General features: G+C 47.3%; 1 protein-coding gene across 7 annotated transcripts in view; it reads right to left on the bottom strand.

The window, feature by feature from the left end:
• LOC146871323 (apoptotic chromatin condensation inducer in the nucleus-like) overlaps positions 1-16,991 on the bottom strand; it is a 929,701-nt gene that overhangs the window by 386,359 nt on the left and 526,351 nt on the right. The gene's annotated exons all lie outside the window — the stretch shown is intronic.

Genomic DNA, 16,991 nt, shown 5'->3' on the forward strand with positions numbered 1-16,991 from the left:
AACACAGACAACTAGCCGAAACTCAAAATAATGCAGGACTGCTGGCCTAACAACATAAGATTGTTCATTTACCAACAATGTTAGTACTGAATATGTAGTCAACAACTATGTACTTAGCCACCAAAAACTCAACTTGGGAAAATATGGAGACAAACATTCATCAACGAGAAACATTTACTTACTTGTAAGTACAGTTCTCAATCATTGGTTTCTTTTATAGATTCATAAGAGGTTTTCAACAGTCCTTACACTGCGATATCCCAGAACATTTGTGCACAATGCATGAAAACTCAGGGCCTTATAGCACCTTATGCTCAAATTAAAGCTTGTTTAATCTAATTTCTCTAGGCCAAGTTTAAAAGGCTTTAATTTCATGCCAGATTACAGGCAATTAATTAGTAGTGCAAGACAAAAAGCCCTGGTATCTAACTTGATATGAAATGTCTGCTATCTGCTCTAGTGACATTTGCTCTGGATGTAATTCAGGTTGTTTGAGTTTGGTTAGCAGCAATAAAGGCGGGGAAATTATACCTATAACCGCCCCACTGTTCGGCCCATGCATGATCCAGCAATTGTTACAAAATACATATATAATGAAAACTTTAATCTTCTGACAGCTTAATGTAGGCTATATTGGCCACATCTCATTCAAGGATGTTACATACCCAGTAAGCATCTGTTCTTGGCATGTAGAGCTGTAGATTCACAGGCTTTGCATACTCCTGCTTCTAGTGTTGGGTCCGGATGTTTGCAAGTAGTTTTTCTTCGAAGAAGTCTTTCCAGTCACAAAGTTAGGTGACTCCTCCTTTCGGTGATAGCGCGCATGGGCATCGGCTCCATTGTTAGATTGTTTTCCCCGCAGAGGATGGAGTTTGTAAGTGTAGAACAGAGATGTCCATGCGTATGAATGTAAATTAAGAACTGCAACAACTCCAGGTGACCGGGGAGGCGGGTGGGTGCATATGCATCTACGGCTCTAAATGCCAAGAACAGATGCTTACTGGGAAAGTAACATCTGTTCGAGGGATGTGAGCTGTTTATCACCTGCTTTGCATAGACTATACAGCAGTATGCTCTCAGAGCGGTGGCTAACCTGTAGTAGTTGTCAAACAGTGTTTTGAGTACTGCCTGGCCTACATTAGCTTGTTGCCTCGCTAACACATCTACACAATGTTTGGTGAATGTGTGCGGTGTAGACCACGTTTCTGTCTTACAGATGTCAGCTAGGGGAATATTCCCCAAGGCAGCCTTAGTAGCCCCTATTTTACGACTGGAAATCCGCTCTATGGGGTATTATCAAAGTTCTCTTTGCTTTTGTACAACATTTCTGGATACATTTTGCAATCCATCTAGCAATGCCTGATTTAGATATGGGATTGCCTTTGTGTGGTAGAGCAAAAGCAACAAAGAGTTGCTTTGACATGCAAAATTATTTTGTTCTTTCAACGTAATATAGTAAAGCTCTTCTAACATCAAGGGTGTGTAGAGCTCGTTCCACTACAGAATCAGGTTGAGGAAAGAACACAGATAACGGATTGGTTGATATGAAAGGCAGAAACTACTTTAGGGAGAAACTTAGGATTCGTGTGAAGAACCACTCCTTCTCTGTGAAGCTGAAAGAAGGCCTTTTGTATAGTTAATGCCTGGAGTTCACCAACTCTCCTCAGTGAAGTTATTGCAAGGAGGAAAGCAACCTTCCATGAGAGGAATTGTAATTGGCACCTATGCATTGGTTCGAATGGTGGACCCATTAACCTTGTAAGTACTATATTTAGGTTCCACACTGGTGCAGGTGGGACTCTTGGTGGTATCACTTTTTTTTAACCCTTCCATAATGGCTTCAATCACTGGTACTCTGAATAAAGGTAAGTGTTGTCTGTTTTGTAAGTATGCAGCTACTGCTGTCAGATCGAAGCGAATGGATGAGTAGGCTAGTCCAGATTGCTGTAAATGTAACAGGTAACATGATGTTCTGTACGGAAGCATAGAGAGGACTGATATTGTTATTGTTACAATAGATAACAAAACACTTCCATTTTGCTGCATAACATGCCCTGGTAGTAGGCTTCCTAGCCTCTTTTAGGACATTCATACAGTCTGGTGGTAGGTGTAAATAACCAAACTATGACTTCAGGAGCCAGATCGCCAGGTTGAGTTCCTTGGTGTTTTGGATGCCTAATTTCTCCATGGCTCTGAATGAGGAGACTGGAGGTGAGATGCTTTGGTGTGGAACCTTTGACAGCTCCAGTAGAGTGTGGAGAGGTGTGGTGCAGCGGCTAGGGCAGCTGACCTCGGAACACTGGGTTTACGGTTCGATCCCTGGCTCCGCAGCAGCTCAGCACCAGGTGACTCTTGGCAATTGCTCACTTAATTTCCATGATGGTCCCCAGCGCCTTGAGACCCGTAAGGGTGAGTAGTTCGCGCTTTACAAATACGGATTTATTATTATTTATTAACCAGAGTTGACGGGCCTATGTGGAAGCTATTAGAATTAGTGTGAGGGATGTTTGCCTGAGCTTCCGAACTACCAGTGGAATGAGTGGGAGAGGCGGAAAAGCGTAGGCAAATATCCCTGACCAGTTCATCCATAGGGCATTGCCTTTGGAGAGCGGGTGTGGGAACCTGGAGGCGAAGACTAGGCATTTTGCGTTTTCTGCTGTGGCAAACAGGTCTATGTGAGGAAATCCCCATTCCTGAAAGTAGGGGAGGAGAACCGGAGGATGAAGTTCCCACTCGTGGATTTGCTTTCTCTGTCTGCTAAGAAGGTCCAAGAGATGTTCTGTCATGAGATAAAATCTGTGGTGAATGGCCCATTTCCAAATGGCTTGTGCTAGGCGTGACAGTTGGAGTGTGTGTGTCCCCGTTTTTGTATATAGTACATAGCTGTCATTTTGTCCGTGCAGACTAGGACAGCTTTGCCTACAAGGTGAGTTTTAAAGGCTTTGAGCGCTAGAAAAGCTGCTAGCAGTTCTAGGTGGTTTACATGGAGATTTCTGTGGTTTGGGCTCCACAAGCGTTATATTGTATGATCCTTTAAGTGAGCACCCCAACAAGTGAACGATGCGTCTGCCATTAGCACTGTCTGTGGAACAGGGTCGATGAAGGGTTGCACTTTGGATAAATATTGTGGATTCCAACACTGCAAAGAGCGATGAGTGAGGCCGTCTATCAACAATAGATCGGCTAATCGACCCTGCGACTGATTTCACTGACTTACTAAGCATTCTTGAAGGGGACGCATGTGAAGTCTTGCATGGGGGACAATTATGATGCAAGACGCCATCATTCCCAGCAGCTGCATGAAGACTCTGGTTGGTAATGAGTGTTTGGGCTGAGTGAGGAGAGACGGAATACTATGAATTCTGGCTGCACTGGGAGAGGCATGAGCTTTTTGTGTGCCTATGGTGGCTCCCAGATAAGGCTGTGTGTTTGAAAGCTGCTGATGGGATTTCAAAGCATTCACTGTAAACCCTAGTTGATGTAGTAGGTGAATTGTGGATGGAGTGTGTTGGAAACCCTTCTAGTAAGCACCGGCTTTGTTGAGTCAGTCGTCCAGGTAGGGGAAAACGTGGATGTGCTTTCTTCTCAGCTGAGCTGCAACTACTGCCAGGCATTTGGTAAATAATCTGGGAGCAGTGGTGACTCCAAACTGTAGTACTTTGAATTGGTAATGTTAACCCGCTATCACAACTGGGATATTTGCGATGAGCAGGATGAATTGGAATGTGGAAACATGCGACCTTTAAGTCGAGAGTAGACATGAAGTCGCCCTGTTGTAAAAGTGTGAGCACTTGTTGAAGTGTCACCATGTGGAATTGTTCGACAGTATGTAATAGTTCAGTTCCCGGAGGACCAGAATAGGTATTCATGAGCCGTACTTTTTGGGAATTAGAAAATACAGGGAGTTAACGCCTGACCCTTGATATTGTAATGGTACTAGCTCTATGGCTCCTTTAAGCAAGAGAGACTGGGCTTCCTGTAAATGTTCTGGTGACTGCTTGTGAGAACGAGGTGGAATGTTTGGAGGATTGGTGGTAAGCTCCAGGCAATAACCATGTTGGCTAATTCCTAGCACCCATTTGTCTATTATGGATTGCCAAATGGGGAGGAATTGCAGAAGACGCCCCTGACAAGTGTTAAATGATCAGGGGAATGGTAGGTAAGTCCCTGCTCGTTAGGGGGAAGGGGAGTTACGGGGTGTGGAACCTCTGCCCCTACCTTTGCGGTTTCATCTGTATCCTCCTCTAAAGAAGCCTCTTGTGGAGGAAGATTGATTGCTGCCTTTATACGAGTAAACATTGGTGCCTGAGGATGTGATCTTGGACCCCCCATGGTAAAAGGAGCGACGAAAGGAGCCCCAGTTTAAAGGAGATTGTAGAGCTCCCATAGATTTAACTACCTTGGTATCTTTTTCCATTTTCTATAATGCCTGCTCTACCTCAGGCCCGAAGAGATGCTCTTTATCAAATGGCGTGTTTAAGATGAATTGCTGGATTTCAGGTTTGAAACCAGAAATCCTCAACCAGGCGTGTCTTCTAAGTAACACAGTGTTAATTTCTCAGGCTGCGGTGTCAGCCGCATCTAAGGCAAATCTAATAGAGGAATTAGAGATGAGCTTTCCTTCCTGTATTAAATCCTGTGCTTTAGCTTTGTTCTCATCTGGGAGATATTGGAGCAATTGCTCCATTTCGACCCAATGCGCTCTATTATACCTAGCAAAGCGGGCCTGGGAGTTGGCAATGCACCAATGATTTGCCGCCTGGGCAGCTATTAGTTTTCCCAGAGGCATCTATTAGTTTTGACTCTGTCAGGAGGGGCAGTATCCCCAGAGGTTTGTGAATTAGCCCGTTTATGGGCATTAGACACAACAAGCGAGTCTAGGGATAGCTGCCCCTTAATGAAGACTGGATCAGACGGAGCAGGCTTATACTTTATCTATTCTGGGAGTCAGCATACGAGCACGAAAAGGGTCCTTGAAAATGTTATCAGCATGTCTCATCATGCCTCTGAGCATAGGGAGAGTCCAAGTAGAACTGTGTGTACTACTCAAAGTGTCACACAAGAAATCCTCTTCTATGGATTCTTTGTGTAGCTGTACCACGTGATATTGTGCAGCTCTAGCAAGTAGTTCTACATAACCTACATTTTCGTCAGGAGGGGAAGACTTTGCAGGGTAAAGGTCTGGGTCATTATCTGTAGGTGGATCGATAGTATAGTCTTTCCAAGGATCTACAGGTAATTGAATATCCCAAAATCGTCATCAGGTTGAGAGTGTGGAGAGATTTGTGGTGTGATAGGTAATGTTTCTAATGTTGGGGAAGGTGTAGGGGAACTTGGTGGAAGAGGAGGAGAAGGGTTAGTTCCGACCTTCTTTAAGGAAATTTTATATTTTAAGTCCTGACTCAAATTTGCGTTCGCGAGGCAGTTTAAGAAGATGTCCTGTATCAGGATTAATGTAAAGTTCCTTTTGTTTAGGATCCGATTTGGAAGGTGAGAAGTCAAAAATAGGATCCTGTGGCTTGGAAGGAGCATCTTTTGGTTTCGGCACCTACCATTTCGGTACCGGATGGAATGACTTTTCGGTGCAGAAGGTTTCGGCTTCAAAGCGGTTTTCAGTTTCAGTGTCAAGGGTTTCGGCTCCGAAGCAGACTTTAGCTTTGAGCTCAAAGGCGTTGCGCACTTTGGCCAACTCAATCCTGAGTCGGAAGGCATCCCAATGTATTTTGGTGGCGAGGCAGGAAGCGGCCGTCAGAAACATCATCTCAGTGCCCACCTTGGTCCGGAGGTGGAACCAAAGCCTTATGCTTAGTTTGAGTTGGAATTCGGGGCAAGGGTGTTCAGTACTCACGGGACATTGCAGTATGTCCTCTTCCGACTCAGAGTTCCATTCCGGCAAGGATAAGGCCTGCTCTTCCTGCTCCTCTTCGGCCACTTGTGCATCGAATTCTCCATGCTCAGATCCTTCACCGAAGATGTTCAGCGTGTATTCGATGTTCTGGCTTTGCATTTCACGACCTCGAGCCAGACGAACGCGGAGAGTTTTCTAGGATCAAAACGGTCTGCACGCCTTGCAGTCCTTTTCGTTGTGCTCTAGAGATGACAAGTTGAATACTCTGTGTGAGTCGGTGCACGGATACATTGCGTGGCACAGAGGACAGAATTTAAATGGAGTCAGTTCCATTGACTGCGAGGTGGACCGACGTGGCTAGGCCGGACAGCCTTCCACGAGTTTTACAGACTAAATAGAAATTTTCTTCGACCGACACGATACGCGGAGAAGTGAGATACGGGTACAAAACAATCAAAACGCAGGTAGAGTGGATTGTGCACCAAGGGGAAACCGAAGAAAAGTTTTGAACCGGAGCGCAACAATACACGTCCGAACTAGATGGCGGAAAAAAAACAATCTAACAATGGAGATGATGTCCATGTGCACTATCACCGAAAGGAGTCACCTTACCTCGTGACTGGAAAGTCTTCTTTGAAGACCAGCAACTTGCAAAAATCAGGACCCAACACTAGATGGCACGAGTAAGTAAAGCATGTGATCTACAGCTCACATTGTGAGAAAGTGCCATCTTTCTTGCATGGTATGCCCCCACTTTTTGCTGAATTGCTGAATGTACTTTGACCGAGTGTGCACTGGACTCCTGCCAATCAGGTGCCCAGGGCCTATGTTCCTTCCCTAAAGACCTAAAACCCAAATTGGCAAACCCTGGCCACATGTCAGCCCCTGGTAAATGGTACCCTAGGTACCCAGGGCGTGGTGACCAGGGAAGGCCTCTAAGGGCTGCAGCACTCATTGTGCCACCTTTAGAGGCCCTGTACACTAACACACACACTGCCTTTGCACGCTGAGTGTCTGGTGTGAGAAAGTGGCTCTGTATCGAATATGCTACTTAGCAGTATGCATCTGTTCTTGGCATGTAGGGCTGCTGACATTCATATCTGTGCATAGATCGCCGCCTAGTGTTGGGTCCGGATGATTGCACATTGTTGTCCTGGAAGAGTCTTCGAAGTATCACGAGATAGGTGGCTCCTCCCCTGGACTACAGTGCACATGGGCATCCTCTGTATCCTTAGATTGTTTTTCGCCATTGTGGCAGTGATGGAGTAGATACAGGAAGTGATGACCGTGCTATACAGAAATTCTGAGTACTGCAGCCGCTACAGGCGCCGGGGAGGAGGGTGGGCGATATGAATGTCAGCAGCCCTACATGCCAAGAACAGATGCATACTGGTAAGTAGCATATTCAGTTCGAGGCACGTGGGCTGCTGAATTCATATCTGTGCATAGATTATATAGCAGTCCCTCCATTAGCGGCGGCTGCCCGTGTCAGCTGCAGCAGTCTGAAAAAGGGTCTTAAGAACAGCCTGTCCTACAGCTGCCTGCTGTTTTGAATGTACATCTACACAGTAATGTTTAGTAAATGTATGTATAGTGGACCATGTGGCTGCTCTACATATTTCCTCTAAAGGAATGTTACCTAGGAAAGCCATGGACGCCCCTAACTTTCGTGTTGAGTGGGCTCTTGGGGGAATCGTTAATGTGCGTTTAGCCTTCTCATAGCAAATTTGAATACATTTAACGATCCATCTGGCTATCCCTGCTTTGGAAATGGCGTTGCCCTTGTGTTGTGGAGAAAAGGCAACGAACAGTTTTGTTTTCCTAAAATCCTTTGTCCTGTCTATATAGTACATGAGGGCCCTCTTTACATCTAGTGTATGGAGCATTCTGTCTGCGACATTTTCTGGATTTGTAAAGAAAACCGGCAGTTCAATACTCTGATTCATGTGGAACTGCGATACCACTTTAGGCATGAATGTGGGGTTGGTACGTAGTACAATTCTGTTTGCGTGAACCTGTATGAATGGCTCTTGAATGGTTAGTGCCTGGAGTTCACCAACTCTTAACAAAGTGATTGCCACTAAGAAAGCTACTTTCCAGGTGAGGAATTGAATCTCACATGAATGTAGAGGTTCAAAAGGTGGACCCATCAATCTGGTGAGGACCACATTCAGGTTCCACACCGGTGCTGGTGGGTGTGTCGGAGGAATCACTCTTTTGAGTCCCTCTAAGAAGGCTTTGATGGCAGGCACTCTGAATAAAGAGAGGTGCTGCCTGTTCTGAAGACAGGCTGCTATTGCGGTTAGGTGTATACGGATGGAGCTGTATGCCAGATTGCATGCATCGGTATAAGTTTAACAGGTAACAGATGATGTTCTGAATGGATGCATCCAGTGGGTTAATGTCATTGTTTTTACAGTAAATGACAAACCTTTTCCATTTAGCCGCATAGCAAGCTCTGGTCGTGGGTCTCCTGGCCTCCTTGATGATATTCATACATTCTGGAGGCAGGTTCAGGTAGCCAAACTCTAAGACTTCAGGAGACAGATCGCCAGGTTCAGCTGTTGCGGATCTGGGTGCTGAATTTCGCCATGGTTCTGTGTTAAAAGTTTGGGCGTTAGCCGTAGTCTTTGATGCGGTACCACGGAAAGTTCTAGAAATGTGGTGTACCATGGCTGGCGTGCCCATGTTGGAGCAACCAGGATGAGTGTAATCGAGTGTTGCCTTAGTTTGCGTGCCACTAGCGGTATTAATGGCGCTGGGGGAAAAGCGTACGCAAATCTGCCTGACCAGTTCATCCATATCGCATTGCCCTGCGACTGTGGATGGGGGAGCCTGGCGGCAAAGCTTTGGCATTTTGCGTTCTCCCTTGTGGCGAATAGGTCTATCTCTGGATGACCCCACTGCTGGAAGTACGGTTGGAGTACTGACGGATGTAGCTCCCACTCGTGCATTTGGTGGCTGTGTCTGCTGAGCAGATCCGCCATCTGGTTGTCCTTGCCCGGGAGGTGTTCCGCCATGAGGAATATGTTCCTCTGAATAGCCCACTTCCACATGCTCTGAGTCAGATGAGACAACTGTGGAGTGTGTTCCTCCCTGCTTCTGTATGTAGTACATGGCAGTCATGTTGTCCGTGCGATCAACACGACTTTGTTGCACAAGTGTAGTTTGAATGCCTTCATTGCCTGGAAGATTGCCATCAGTTACAGAAGGTTGATGTGCATCTTCTTTTGCTGTGTTGTCCATAGTCCCTGCACTGTGTAATTGAGTACATGAGCTCCCCATCCCTGGAGAGACGCGTCCGCTGTCAGTATTATTTGTGGAACAGGCTCTTGGAACGGTCGGCCCTTGCAAAGGTTTTGTGGATTCCATCAATGCAGAGAGTTGTATGCCCGACCGCTCACCAACACTAGGTCTTTTAACTGTCCTTGAGTCTGATTCCATTGACGTGCCAAGCACTCCTGAAGCGGGCGCATATGTAGTCTTGCGTGCGGGACTATGAAGATGCAGGAGGCCATCATGCCTATCAACTGCATGAACACTCGCGCTGGAAGGGAGTGTTGAGGTTTGAACTTTTTTATCAGCAGTTGCATGCTGTTGATCCTCACCAAGTTTGGCTGAGCTTTGGCTGCCAGCGTGTCTATGGTCGCGCCCAGGTACTGCCGTACGTGGGCGGGTTGAAGGTGTGACTTTGGATAATTTAGTGAGAATCCCAGACTGTGAAGAAGGTGAATGGTGTGGGAGACGTGGCTGGCACACTGCTGGGCTGACTTTGCCTGAACAAGCCAGTCATCCAGGTAAGGGAAGACGTGAATGTGCTGTCTTCTTAAGTGTGCAGCCACTGTCGCTAGGCATTTGGTAAAGAGTCTGGGCGCCGTCGTTACTCCGAAAGGGAGTACTTTGAACTGATAATGCTGATCCTGAAGAGTGAACCTGAGATATTTTTTGTGTGATGGGTGTATGGGTATGTGGAAATACGCATCCTTCAAATCCAGTGTTGCTAGGAAGTCTCCCTGACTGAGTAACGGTAGAACCTGCTGGAGGGCGAGCATATGAATATGCTCTGACAATGTATTGGTTGAGAGGTCGCAGGTCCAGTATAGGTCTGAGAGACACGTCTTTTTTTGGGATCAAGAAGTACAGAGAGTACACCCCTGATCCTTGTTGGTCTACGGGCACGATTTCTATGGCGCCTTTTTGCAGCATACTTAGTACTTCCTGCTGCAATAATGCCAAGTGCTCTGCGGACATAGGACGGTGTCTTGGGGGTATGTTGGGTGGATTGGATGTTAATTCTAGACAATAACCCGACTGGACAATTTCTCTGACCCACCTGTCTGTGGTGATGGATCTCCAGACTGGCAGGAACTGTTGGAGTCTGCCCCCGACCGGTGTTATGTGGTCGGGGGGCAGTGACAAGACGTCACTGTTTGTTATTGGCGGAGGACCTGGTGTTGTTGTGTCCTCGTCCTCTGCCTTTAGTGCTGGATCCACGATATCCACCCCTATTGTTTTTATTATAGGTACTCTGGGTACCTCCTTTATTGTACTGCTGCTGGGACCCCTGACCTCTAGCTGCTCCTCTATTCCTGGGGCAACGAAAGGAGCCACTCCGAAACTGCTGCGACTGTAGAGCCCCCATAGATTTCGCAGTTTGTGTCCTTTTTAATCTTTTCTAGGGTAGTGTCAACCTCAGGGCCAAATAAGAAGTCTGGGTTAACTGGTTGATTTAAGATATTGCTTTGAATTTCAGGTTTGAAACCTGATATTCTCATCCATGCGTGCCTCCGCAACATCACACTAGTGTTGATTGCCCTTGCTGCAGTGTCCGCTGCATCTAGTGCGCATTTGATGGACGCATTTGTAATGAGTTGCCCCTCTCTGATGAGGAGCTCTGCTCCATCTTTGTATTCATCTGGTAGGTGTTCTAGCAGTGTTTCTAGGGTATCGTAGTGTGACCCGTCATATCTGGCCAGGAGTGCCTGAGTGTTGGCAATGCGCCAGAGGTTTGCTGCTTGTGCCGCTATCCTTTTCCCAGATGTTTCTAACACTTTGGACTCCTTGTCCGGAGGTGGAGCATCCCCGGTAGTTTGTGAGTTAGCTCTCTTGCGAGCATTGGAAACTACCATGGAGTCATACGGCAACTGACCCTTAATGTACATGGGGTCTCCTGGTGCAGGTTTGTATTTTTTCTCTATTCTTGGGTTCAATACCCATGCTCTGGTTGTCTCCTTAAAGATGTCCTTAGCATGTTTAATCACCCCTTTTAACATTGGTAGAGTCTTGACCGTTCTTTCTGATGTGGAGACGTGTCCACCAAGAAATCCTCCTCCACAGAGTCAGAATGAAGTTCCACTCCGTGATTGGCAGCCGCTCTTTCAATGAGCGTGTTAAAAGCAGCAGTATCTTCAGTGGGAGATGGTTTGACATTATAAAGATGAGTGTCAGGAGCATCTCACGGGTCTCCTGGGTCATTAGGGTCTCCCCATGCCTGATCCTGGTCTAGCTGTTGGTCATCAGGGTCAGTATCCACAGGATAAGTGGTATCTTCAGTATAACCCTCTCCTGCATCCGCCTACGAGTTTGTGGGAGAAAAGGATGGTGGGTCCTGATCATATGTGTGGTAATGTTCTACCAGCACTGGTGTCGAACCTGAAGCCAGTTTCCGTTTGAGTGGAATTTTGTATGAGTCCAAAGACTTTTCTGTTATAATTCTCCGCTTGCGGAACAGTCTACCAGTGTCGACGTCGATAAACTGTTCCTGAGAGTCTTCGACATCAGTTCTGTCCGTGGACACTGTTCGTGGTGTGTCGATACTTTTCCGAAGTTCGAACATCTTAGGTGCCCCCGGTGGTGGCAATCCAAACTTGATCGGTGCCGGCGCCGAGTGAATCTTGGCGGCCTTGTTCGGTTTGGGACCCGTTTTCGGTTGGAGAGTGAACCAGTCCCTGATGCGCTTCAGGGACTCCGACACCTGTTGTAACGTGAATGCCGACGGTGCTTTTCATCCGACAGACTCTTTGGAAGCAGGCCTCGACGCGGTCTCCGGCGTCTTGCCAGTCTTCGGGGCTTCGGTCCGAAGTTTTGGATCGACGCTCTGCCGATCTGGAATTTTGGCAGTCTCAGCACTCCTCGGTGTTGACGTAGTCGGACCGACCGCCTTGACCTTGGTTGGTGGTGCTCCAACCTTCGGTGCCATAGGCCTCTGCGTCTTCTCGGGACCGAGGGCCTTCTTTTGTTTCTCGGTGCAGAGGTCCTTTTTTGGTTTCTCGGTACCGAAGTCCTTCTTCGTTTGGTCAGTTCCGATGTCCTTCTTCTGTGTCGATGGATCGGAAGGTTTCGACGCCTTCGATCCGACCTGAACCAGTTGCACTTTCGGTTTTGATTTGACCGGTGCAGGTTTTGGTTTCGATGTCACGGAATCGACTCCAGTCTTTTTTGATAATTCTGGCTCTCTTGAAATGTTCGAAGCCGGGCCTTTAGGCGGGGCTGTAGAACGATCCGACCGATCTTGGGTAAGGCCCGCAGGCGATCCCTCGACCTGAGCCTTATTAAGACTATCTGTCACGGCCTCCGCCTCGACGGGTTGGCCTAGCTCCTTGCCTGAGGTATCTTCCTCGGCCCCAAGGGCCTCATCGTCGTCTCCTACCTCGTCGACGACGTCTTCCTACTCTAGGATCTCCTCATCATCGTCGTCGTATTGGGATTCCTGCTCCGAAGCAGGGCCCGAGTCTACCTCTTCGACGCTCTCGACTTCTTCATCCTCGGTGCCGAATATGTTAACCGGGGTAGGCGCAGATTGTTTGGCCTCCAATCTAGCCGCTCGTCTATTCCGAAGGGTCTTCTTTGACCGGAACCGGGCGCAGGCCATACACCTGGACTCATCATGATCCGGTGATAAACATTTGTTGCACACCGGATGGACATCGATGTGTGGATATTTAGCGTGACATAGAGGACATCTCTTGAAGGGAGTCCTCGATTCCATCTTCGAACGTCGATCGCTGGTCGGACAGAAACTCGGCCCGAGAAGGGTGAATAAATTTAAGTAACAAGTCTAAGAAGGTATCGATACCGAACGCAAACAATACCGTCGATACCTAAAGGCTGTCGGACTTAAATAAACTTTTCCTAACTTGAGCTAAGATAAGCACATCCGTACCCAATGGCGGAAAAAAACAATCTGAGGATGGAGAGGATGCCCATGCGTACTGTAGTCCAGGGGAGGAGCCACCTATCTCGTGATACTTCGAAGACTCTTCCAGGACAACAATGTGCAATCATCCGGACCCAACACTAGGCGGCAATCTATGCACAGATATCAATTCAGCAGCCCACATGCCTCGAACATACTGTTCCCAAATAGGTACAGGGTGTACAGAGTCCACAGGCACCAGAGGTTTGGCAGAGGCTAAAGTTAGATATAACCTTACTCTCTAAAGTGGTAGCTTGATCGAGCAGTAAGGCAGTATCAGAGGACAGTGTAAAGCATTTTGCTGTACAGACTCAGTCAGCAAATGGTTTCACACACTCAATAACTGAACTCTAGGCCAATGGTTTATATATAAAAAACATATGCTTGTTTTATTTTAGAACCAAAAATAGGTATTAAAATATACTTTCTCAGAATGAGATGCTTTAGGCAAATACTTTTGCAATACGCAATTGTCTTTTGTAAATAATTACAAGTGGTTGCAATACGCAACACAATTCTAAACACAATAATACATTGAGTTCAATGGAAGTTTCAAGTTATTTGCAATGGATTACTTTTAGGATTACTTTTGTGATTTCAGGACTGGATCCTAGATTCAATCCAGGGACAGTACTTAAAAACAAGTGATAAAAGTAGACTTAGTTACGGTTATGATTTTTAGACAATATTTTGCCATTTTAAAAGTTGACACTTAAAAAATATTTCATAGAAAACAGTCAATGATTCCCTATGGAAGAAAATTCAAGTTGCAGGTATAGTATGTTCTCGTTACTTTTGTAATCCAGTACTGGGTGCCTAGACTCAGTACTGGGACCTTTATCCAAAACAGGTAAGTAATTACGTTTTCAGATATTATACGATTTTTGAAGAATATTTAAAGATTGCAGAAATTGACACTTAGAAGAAATTTCACAGAAAAACAGTCAATGATTTCCTATGGGAGAAAATTGGGTTACTGGTAAGTACAGTTGTAAGTATTTTTCCAGAGTTAGTGCTGGGCACCAAGATCCAGCACTGGGAGCTCACCTAATAGGTGAGTATTTTCGTTTTCGTTACTCACCTGATTTTTGGTGAATAATTAAAGTTTTGAAAAATCCACACTTAAAAGAAAAAAACAGTCAATGTTACCCTATGGAGAAAATTGAGTTATTGGTTTAAAGGTAAGTACTAGACGGGCAAAGACTCGGGGGTCTCCCAGGGTCAGGTAGGTACAGTTGGTTCACCCTCAGCGGCACAAGGGCGGCCGGGTGCAGAGAGAGTTAGGTCCAATGTTCTCCTATAAGAGGTAGGGGGGCCTTGGTTGGTGGCTGCTGACTAGCAGGCCACGCGGCTGTGGACGCTGGGCTCCTGGTCACTTACTCAGGTCAAGTGGGGAAGTAGATAGGTGTAGAGGTTGCACTGCCAGGGTGTGTGAAAGTGGCTCTGTATATACTGTTCCATAATAGGTACAGGGTGTACAGAGTCGACAGTCCCCCAGGGTTTGACAGAGGTTAAAGTTAGATATAACCTTACTCTCTAAAGTGGTAGCTTGGTCGAGCAGTAAGGCAGTACCAGAGGACAGTGTAAAGCATTTGTTGTACACACTCAGTCAGCAAATGGTCTCACACACTCAATAACTGAACTCTAGGCCAATGGTTTGGGAAATCTTCGGTTTAGAAAAAGACTGCAAGCTCGGGGACGAGGATTCTTCAGGTGCCACCACCACTTCGAGAGGTAAGTTGGGTAGTTGGAGGATCGGTAGGTACCCCGGGATTGGGCACAGGGGGTCGTGGGGCGCCGGGTGCAGGGGTGCCTTTTGGTGTCAGGAAATCTTACCCTCTGTTGATCGCAGTTGGGGGGGGGCACCTTGTTCTGAGGTTGCAGGCTTCTTCAGGAGTGTCGAGGGAGGTCCTTGGGTGCCGGACTCTGGGTCACAGTCACTGTGGGGTCGTCCTCGTGGTCCTTGTTCACTCCGGCACAGGCCAGGCTTGGCTGGTGCAGAGTGTGCTGGGTTCGCGGTTCCGGGCTGTTGCCAGGGATTGGAAGTAGATTTTGAGTAGAGCCTCTACTCATGGGAGTCCCAGGGGCTTAGAGTCAAAAGGTAGCCAGGTCCTCCGGGGTTTTTGAGGTTGCTGGCAAAAAGAGATGCCGGGTTGGAGCAGGAGCAGGTTCGAGGGTCGACAGGCCGGTAGGGCTGGGGCCAAAGCAGTTTGTGTCTTCCTCTTCTTAGCAGCTACTGTGCAGGAATTTTGGAATCTGGAATCTGTTGAAGGAAGGTTCAGGGTGCCCCTAAATACTAGATTTAGGGGCGTTACAGGTAGGTGAAGGGCAGGGACCAATGGGTCCCTGTCCTGGGGAGGGTACACCCCCTATCCTGCCTTTCTCCTGTGGGAGGGGGGCAGTAGCCTAGTCCTGATAGGGTAGGGCTCCCCATCTTCAAGATGGCGAGAGCCCAGAGATGTGCTTCACCTCGCCTCCCCCACCTGAGGGGTGGGGTTGGTAGGCTGGCACATCCCCCGTCCTTATTTGGGGTTTCCGGCCAAGCTTCCCGCCAGAGTGGGGGGTTGCAGTGGCCTGGGGAAGCTCACAGAGGCTGCATGCCTTTGACGCTTCTACCTGCCCATCCTGGGGGAGGAGATTTAGCACCTCGCCCAGGATGTGCATTGTTGCAGGCCCAGGAGAGCAGGGGCTCTCCTACCCAGGGGTCCAGCAACATGTCTGCTGGGTGGCAGCCTAGGCAGCCTCAGAGCAGACGTGGATTGTAGGTTAGGTTTAAGGGGGCATCTCTAAGATGCCCTCTGGGGTGCTTGGTACATTAAATCCCACACAAGCTCTCAGCACCATGTACTCTTGAATGGCAGCACTGCACTTACAGTGCTCAGGAATGGACCTGGGCACTGAAGGGGCACAGGGCTCCTGCTCCTGTGCCCACACCATTGGCATAGGGCACCCAGCTAGAGGGGTGGCTGATATATGCCATGGCAGTGTAGGTGATGGGCATGGCACACAGGGATGTGTGTCATGTCGACTTTGTTTTGTCTTGCACCCAAACACCCAGCCTGCAAGGGCAGTGTGTGTGTGTAAGGGTACAGGGCCTCTAAGGGTGGCACAATGAGTGCTGCAGCCCTTAGAGGCCTTCCCTGGTCACAAGGCCCTGGGTACCTAGGGTACCATTTACCAGGGGTTGACATGTGGCCAGGGTTTGCCAATTTGGGTTTTGTGTTTTAGGGAAGGAACATAGGCACCGGGCACCTGATTGGCAGGAGTCCAGGGCACACTCAGTCAAAGTACATTCAGCAATTCAGAAAAAAGTGGAGGCATACCATGCAAGAAAGATGGCACTTTCTCACAACTGTTTTCAAGAAATGTCCCAGTGCTGGATCTAGACACCCAGCACGGAGTTAGAAAAAGTAACGTAAAAGTAGCTTACCTGCGATTTGTTAAAAAAGCCTATTCATTCTAATGTACTATACCTGCTGAGTGTTGCAATCTACTACATTATCTGTAAATCAAAGCCAGTACAATTTCTACTGCATTTTCGAACAGTATTCAATCAAGTAATTTATTACTGCAAAGTATTTCTATGCTTACCTGTGCCAGGCTTGCTTGGTTCTAGAAATAAAAGTGTATTTTTGTATAAAAAAACAATTGGCCTAGAGTTCAGTTCTTGAGTGTGTGAATTGATTTGCTAAGTGTGTACATCAAATGCTTAACACTGTCCTCTGATACTGCCTTACTGCTCGACCGAGCTAACACTTTAGAGAGTAAGGTTCTATCTAACTTTAACCTCTGCCAAACCACTGGAGACCCTTGGACTCTATACACACTGTACCTCCCTTTGGTGCAGTATATGTAGAGTCAGTTTCTTACACAGTCTCACTGATGCTAAAGTCAGAGAGTACTTTGGGAGGAAACTACAATGAATCACCATGACAGCTTTATCTTAGA

The sequence above is a fragment of the Triturus cristatus genome, chromosome 1_1, assembly GCF_964204655.1.
Source record: "Triturus cristatus chromosome 1_1, aTriCri1.1, whole genome shotgun sequence".
NCBI lineage: Eukaryota > Metazoa > Chordata > Amphibia > Caudata > Salamandridae > Triturus > Triturus cristatus.